Source organism: Coenobita brevimanus, chromosome 48, assembly GCF_032717465.1.
Source record: "Coenobita brevimanus isolate Jiangsu-jjx chromosome 48, ASM3271746v2, whole genome shotgun sequence".
In the NCBI taxonomy this organism is placed as follows: Eukaryota; Metazoa; Arthropoda; class Malacostraca; order Decapoda; family Coenobitidae; genus Coenobita; species Coenobita brevimanus.
This window is the reverse complement of record NC_137001.1, coordinates 14,779,104-14,785,622: the sequence shown is the minus strand read 5'-3', so window position 1 is coordinate 14,785,622 and position 6,519 is coordinate 14,779,104.

Genomic DNA, 6,519 nt, shown 5'->3' with positions numbered 1-6,519 from the left:
ATGCAGGGGGGGGGAGGAGGTCATGCTGGGTAAGGCATTGTCCCTGCCTGGCATCTTGTTGAGGAAGGTGTCACGTGTATACGTACCGAAAATGACTCGCGAAAATTGAAAATTGTGCAAATTAGGGACCTTGTAATTTTTTCACGTTTATGTACGTCGATGGGATTGGCAGCGACAAAACGTGTGGATGTAAAAGAACGTCGACGGGACGCCGTGGGTTAAACACACGCTTACCATGTCAGCTGACTTTGTTGTGTGGACGGTGGAGATTTCAACTCATCGTAGTTTTCGTCACCCACTGACCACTGAATTATTCCAAGATAATGGTAAGTAAAGCACACAATTAAAAGAAGTCAGCTTTTATTGACATAATAAAACTTAAAGAGTGTCATATGACTATTCTCGCTTCCCGCTTGACAGTTGTGTGACCGTCGTCTGCTGAGCTGAACCACACAACAACAACAACAAAACCGAGTTTAACAGACCCAAAAGTAAACAAACAGCTGAGGGAGACGACCATACAGAGCTTTTCCGTGGTGTTCTGAATATTTTATGATATTGTGTATATATATATATATATATATATATATATATATATATATATATATATACAACATATGGCAAGTTGTACACTTGTATTTTAACAAATTCTCAAACAATATCCTCAGCTAGAGCTCGAATATCTTCATGTGCTGCTGCAGCCCCATGTATTAGGACGCAGCATGATTTTTAAAGTAATTTTTGTGGGAAAAAATTGCGTCCTATGACACGGAAAGTACTAAATCACCAGCCGCAATAATTTGGTTACATGATTATCACCCAGTGTAGTAAATGGTTTCCTGGTGTACAGGAAACCATTTGGCTTATCACTCAGTGTAGCGTTACCCATAGTTAGAAGGAGGAAAGAAGGAAACAAAGACAAGAGAAGGGAAGGAAAGAATGGAGGAAAGGGTAGTCACCCGAAAGCAGCACTACTTTGAGTGTGTGGGCAGTGAGCACCCCCACCTACCACTATAATAATAATAATAATAATAATAATGATAATAATAATAATAACCATCATCATCTCCACCATCATCATCATCATCATCATCATCATCAGGACCTCCTTTCCCACCCAAGGGTAGGGTGAGGAGTAGCAATGTCCAGACAGCACAAACTAGCCCAATCCAAATAGGCCACACTTTCATTCTCTCATTATTCAAGCCCGCGGAATCCTGGCTCTACCGGATACGCCAAGAACATTCACCACATTCCGTAGCTTCACATAAACGTATCCGATTGAGTCAATCCAGACGCTGCCATGCTCACAGGGGGTGCCAAAATCCCTGGTCATGCACTTCTCACAACATTTATCTAGCCAGCTCGATCTCTTGTCAGTTCCCTAGCCTTACCATCTTCTAAACCTCTCTTCCTCAAACACTCATCCACCATATCTCTCCACCTTCTTTGCCTACCTCGCCTCCTTTCTCCTTCAAATTCGCTCAGGTATACCTTTTTCTCCACTATATTGTTATCCATTCTTTCCACATGACCATACCATCTCAGGACACTCTCTTCGATTCTGGTGTCCACCGACTTCCTCACTCCACACCTTTCATGAATCACATTATTTCATATCCTATCCACCCTCTGTACTCCACATACATTCCTCATCAGTCCCATCTCCACTGCTCTTACTTTTGACTTTTCGTTTTCATGCTACACCATAGTCTCACACCCATATGTTAAAGCTTGCACTAACACTCCCTCATGTAAGCCTCGTGCAGCTGCAACACTCAAGCCTCTGTTTCTTATCAAGGCCTTTATTGCACCAGTTACTTTTCTTCCTTGTTCCACTCTACTTTCAACTTCTTTTTCACATTTTCCTCTCTTCTCTATCACTGTAACCAAGTACTTGAACTCTCTCACCAATTCCAGTCCCTCTTCATTCCCTGTGACGTCACACTGGCAGTCACCTTCTCTCTCAGTAACCATCACTTTACTCTTCTCTACATTTACTCTCAAGGCACGACACACACAGACATCAGCAAAACTCTGCACTAGCCTGCCAAGTTCTTGTCCTGTACTTGGAAGCAGTACTGCATCATCAGCATACAACAAATATGAGATATTCCATGTATCACCATTCATTACCAACGCCATCCCTCTCTCCATTACTCGTGTTTATACTTATCTCATCATCCCATCCATATATATATATTGAAGAACCACAGGGACATCACACAACCTTGTCGCACGGCCACACCGATCATGAACCATTAACTTAGATGCCCATTAACCCTTACACATGCATCGCTACCATCATAAAAACTCTTGACAGCACCTAGCAGCGTACCCTCTACACCATACATGCTCAAAACTTTCCACAATCCCTCTCTGTCTACTTTGTCGTATGTTTTTTCCAGATCCATGAATGCCATAAACACCTTATGGTCCTTCTCACAAGCCTTCTCTGCTATCTGCCTCACTGCAAATACTCCACACATCCTCCGCCATTCCTAAAGCCACCCTGTTAATCACCAACTAGGACTTCTGATAACTCTCTTACTTTCTCTATAATAATTCTTCGATGTACCTTCCCTACCACACTCAATAAACTTATGCCACGATAATTATTGCACTCACTTCACTCACCTTTATTATTGTACAGGTGTAAACTCACAGCCTTTTTCCACTTTGCAGGCACAGTTTCACTCATCCATGCCTTCTTACATATCTCCAACAAGCACTTCATTCCACTCTCTCCACTACACTTAAGCATCTCTGCATACACCTCATCAACCCCAGCTGCTTTCCCATTTTTCAGCCGTTTCACAGCGCTCTTCACCTGCGCTAGTGTCACATCTCCTGGCACTGCATTCCTTCTCTTCACACCCCCAAACCAGTCATGTTTATAGCTGTTCTGCTTTCTCTATTCCCATTCATTAGGCTTTCAAAATATTCTTTCCTTCTGGTCCTTACTTCAGCTCCATGGATTAGTAACCTACCATCTGCATCCTTCACACCATCACATTTCTTTCCGCTTTCACTTCTACATTTCCGCACCTCTTTCCAGAATAACTTCCTATTTTCAGAGTAGTTTTGCATTCATTTTTTCTTCCCAGATCATCATTTACCTACTTCTTTTTCCTCTTCACTAGTCTCTTTACGTGCTTCTTGCTCTCGATATACTGATTTCTTATTTCAACTGAACCCCTATCCTGTAACCACTTTGGCCGCTTCTTCCTCTTTTCTCCACCACTCTCATATCCTCCTCATCTCACCATGCTGTACCCTTCTTATTTGTTGATACTCTTGCCACACCACACACCACTTTAGCATTCCTAACTAAGCAATCCCTATATGTATTCCATAGGCTGTCCAGATCCAATTCATTCCAGTTCACTGATTCTAACTCGTCTTCTACTTTGGTCCTGTAATCATCTGCTATTTCTTTGATTCTCAGCGTCTCAACTTTCAGTCTTTCTCCCTGACTGCTCCTCTCTTGATCCACCTCACTCTTATCAGCTTGATCTTGCATACTACGATTATGATCTGACAGACCTCCACATCGTCCTCTCACAGCTCTCGTAAAAGCAACCATTCCCATCATCGACCGTTCTACGAGCACGTAATTAAACAGGCTTCTTGCAACTTGATCCCTGTTTCCTCTATACCATGTGTATTTATGTGCATCTTTGTGTTTGAAATACGAATTGTAAAGGAACAACCTCCTCTTCTGACACATATCCTTTAGTCTCACCCCATTATCATTTTCTCCTGGTACTCCATAACAACTTAATGTGTCATCCTCAGAACCAGTGCCTACTCTTCCATTCATATCCCCCATCATGATTACTTTATAGCTCCTGGGCATTTCTCCCGCTACTTCATCCAGCTCATCCCAAAACCTGTCTTTCTCTCTCTCACTCCTGTCCTCATACGGTGCATATGCTACAATTACTGCCACTTTCACCTTCTCAGACTTGAACATGACATACATATACCTCGAGCTGACACATTTGTAGTCTCTCATTCCACTCTGCCACACCTCATTCATCAACAATGCAACTCCTTCCTTACATCTTCCTCTCCCATTCATTCCTGATCTTACACATTTCACACCCTCCCACTCCTCCACTTCACACCCTTTCATCTTCGTTTTATACAATTCTATCATAGCATATCTTGCACTCGTGAACACATTCACCACATCCACCCTCTTGCTTTCCTCCTTCACACCTCTCACATTCCACATGGCCACGTGAGTCTGCCCATTTGGTTGGGGCCTGGGCAGGTATTGGACCCTCCAAGGCTATCTGAAACGACTGCCATGATTAAGTGATTTTGGATGGGGGAGTCTAGGGGACACTTAACCCTGCCAGAAACCCCAGTTATGTGGTTTCCAATCAGCGTAGTAAATGGTTTCCTGGGTACAGGAAACCATTTGGCTTGTCCCTCAGCATAGAGCTCATATGGCACATCACTCTATGTTGAGTGAGTGGATGATGGGTGCCCCCACCTACCATAATAATAATAATAATAATAATAATAACAATAACAACAACAATAATAATACTAATAGCCTTTCCAGTCTCTTTTTGACAAATCTTTTTTCGAGTCAAAATTCCCCTTCTGAACTTACTTTATGTTTGGGTGGGACGGCTAAGTGACCCCCTCCCCCCTCCCCCTCAGCCACTGGTCCGTATTCTTGTCGGATAAAGGTGCTCCATAGCACCTCTTCCTTAACGATTAATTTTCCAAACTACCCATTACTTTCCTCTTATTTGCAGCTTATATCTTTTTAACATCAACATCAATTGCATGAATAACACACAAGACTATAGTAACAGAGCAGAATCAGAAACAAATCGGTAAGGAAGAAGTGTTTGTAACCATTTGTAATAATATGCAGTATTTAAGTATACCATGTAAGTGTATTGTAAGTGTGATCCAATTAGGGTGTCATTGATCGCTTATTAAGGTCTGGCCTGATTCAGATTCTGCTGAAGTTTGAGATTAAGGGCACGCCAGCCCTAGCCAGCTATCTCTCTGGCAGTTAGCTAAGGCATGGGGACGGATAAGGGTGGTGTTCATACGGCTGTTGTGTGGAGATATAAGGCGGTGCTTAATATATTATTAGAAAATTACTCCAAGAATTTGAATTCACCTACGACTGACGTCAAGGGGGTTTAACATTTGGTGGAAAGCGAGTGGGATAATAGTGATTTCAAGTCTTCTGTGGGCAATCTTAGCTGTATTGTCCACTTTCCCATGCTGCTGATTTTCCCACGACGACACACAGTCTATCTCCACTCCAGTTTTCACCCCTTTTGCAGTCTTGATGTGGTTCTTCTGTGGTTACAGAATCATCCTTGCAGTTTTGGTCTGGTTTTGGGACTTTCCTCCACACCAACACCCCACCTACCACCACACCACCACAGCCATGTAAGCCTGTACCACTACCCTCACTACCTGCCTTAACTACCAGCCCTGTGTGACCTGCTATTATCACGCTGTACAGGGTTAATTTTAGCCCCCACAAACCCCAACCAAACCCCCACTCCAGGAAGTAGCCCCCAACCACCGCCCAACGCCGTTACGTCATAGTCCCCACCTACCACACAGTGCTGACGTCACCCGGAAAGTGTGGCCACTCACAACCAATGCTGGGAACGCTACTTATAAAAGAAGTGGCGCTACCATTCCTGTTCCTAGCTCGAGAAAGTAGTGGCGTTACTGGTTTCGCTACTTGAGACGAAATGTAGCGGCGCTCCCGCTCCCGCTTCCGCTACTTTGGATCAGAAAAAGGTACACGAAGGAAAGGTTAACAAAAATCTGTGATATAGCAATACACTATATACTGTTTTGATAATACTAGTCAGTCTGAGTGGTTATGCTGTGTACCAGTAATATCAGTATATACTTATACTGAAAATAAATAAATAAATAGAAAAAAAAATCATATACATGTCTGTGTCACTTTAACGACGCTTAGAGCCGAAGGTACAGGAAAAAACTATTTATTGTGCAGTTGCTCCCAAAGGTGCCATAGGTCAGTCTGACACAACGAATGAAGAAATATGGAATATATTAAGTGAGCGCGAGATCTGTTAGTAGCCCCGGTTTACATACGGCGCAGCAGTGTATGAGTTAAAGTGTCGTATGGAAACATTATGCCCTTGTGAAGTGCAATAAGGGAATTATCTCGGATATATGAAATGGGATTGTTCATGTATTTCCAATGCGTAGCCTGTATGAGTAAAACAGAACAATATGGACTCTGTATCGGATATCTGAAATTCTCGACTCAAACTTCGGATCTAGATATGAGGTACCGAATCTATCGTGATATTTGAGAGACCTAGGCTTGCTAACAATACCGACACTGCTTCAATCGCCCGACACATTGTGAAGTCCTGCGTTCATGCGGTGGGAGGATACTTTTTTGAGCGACTGTACAGTGTAACAAATGTTCTTTTACACTGTTACCTAGTATACCTATTGAAAGTAACATAAGTAAATAAAAGGCAAAAA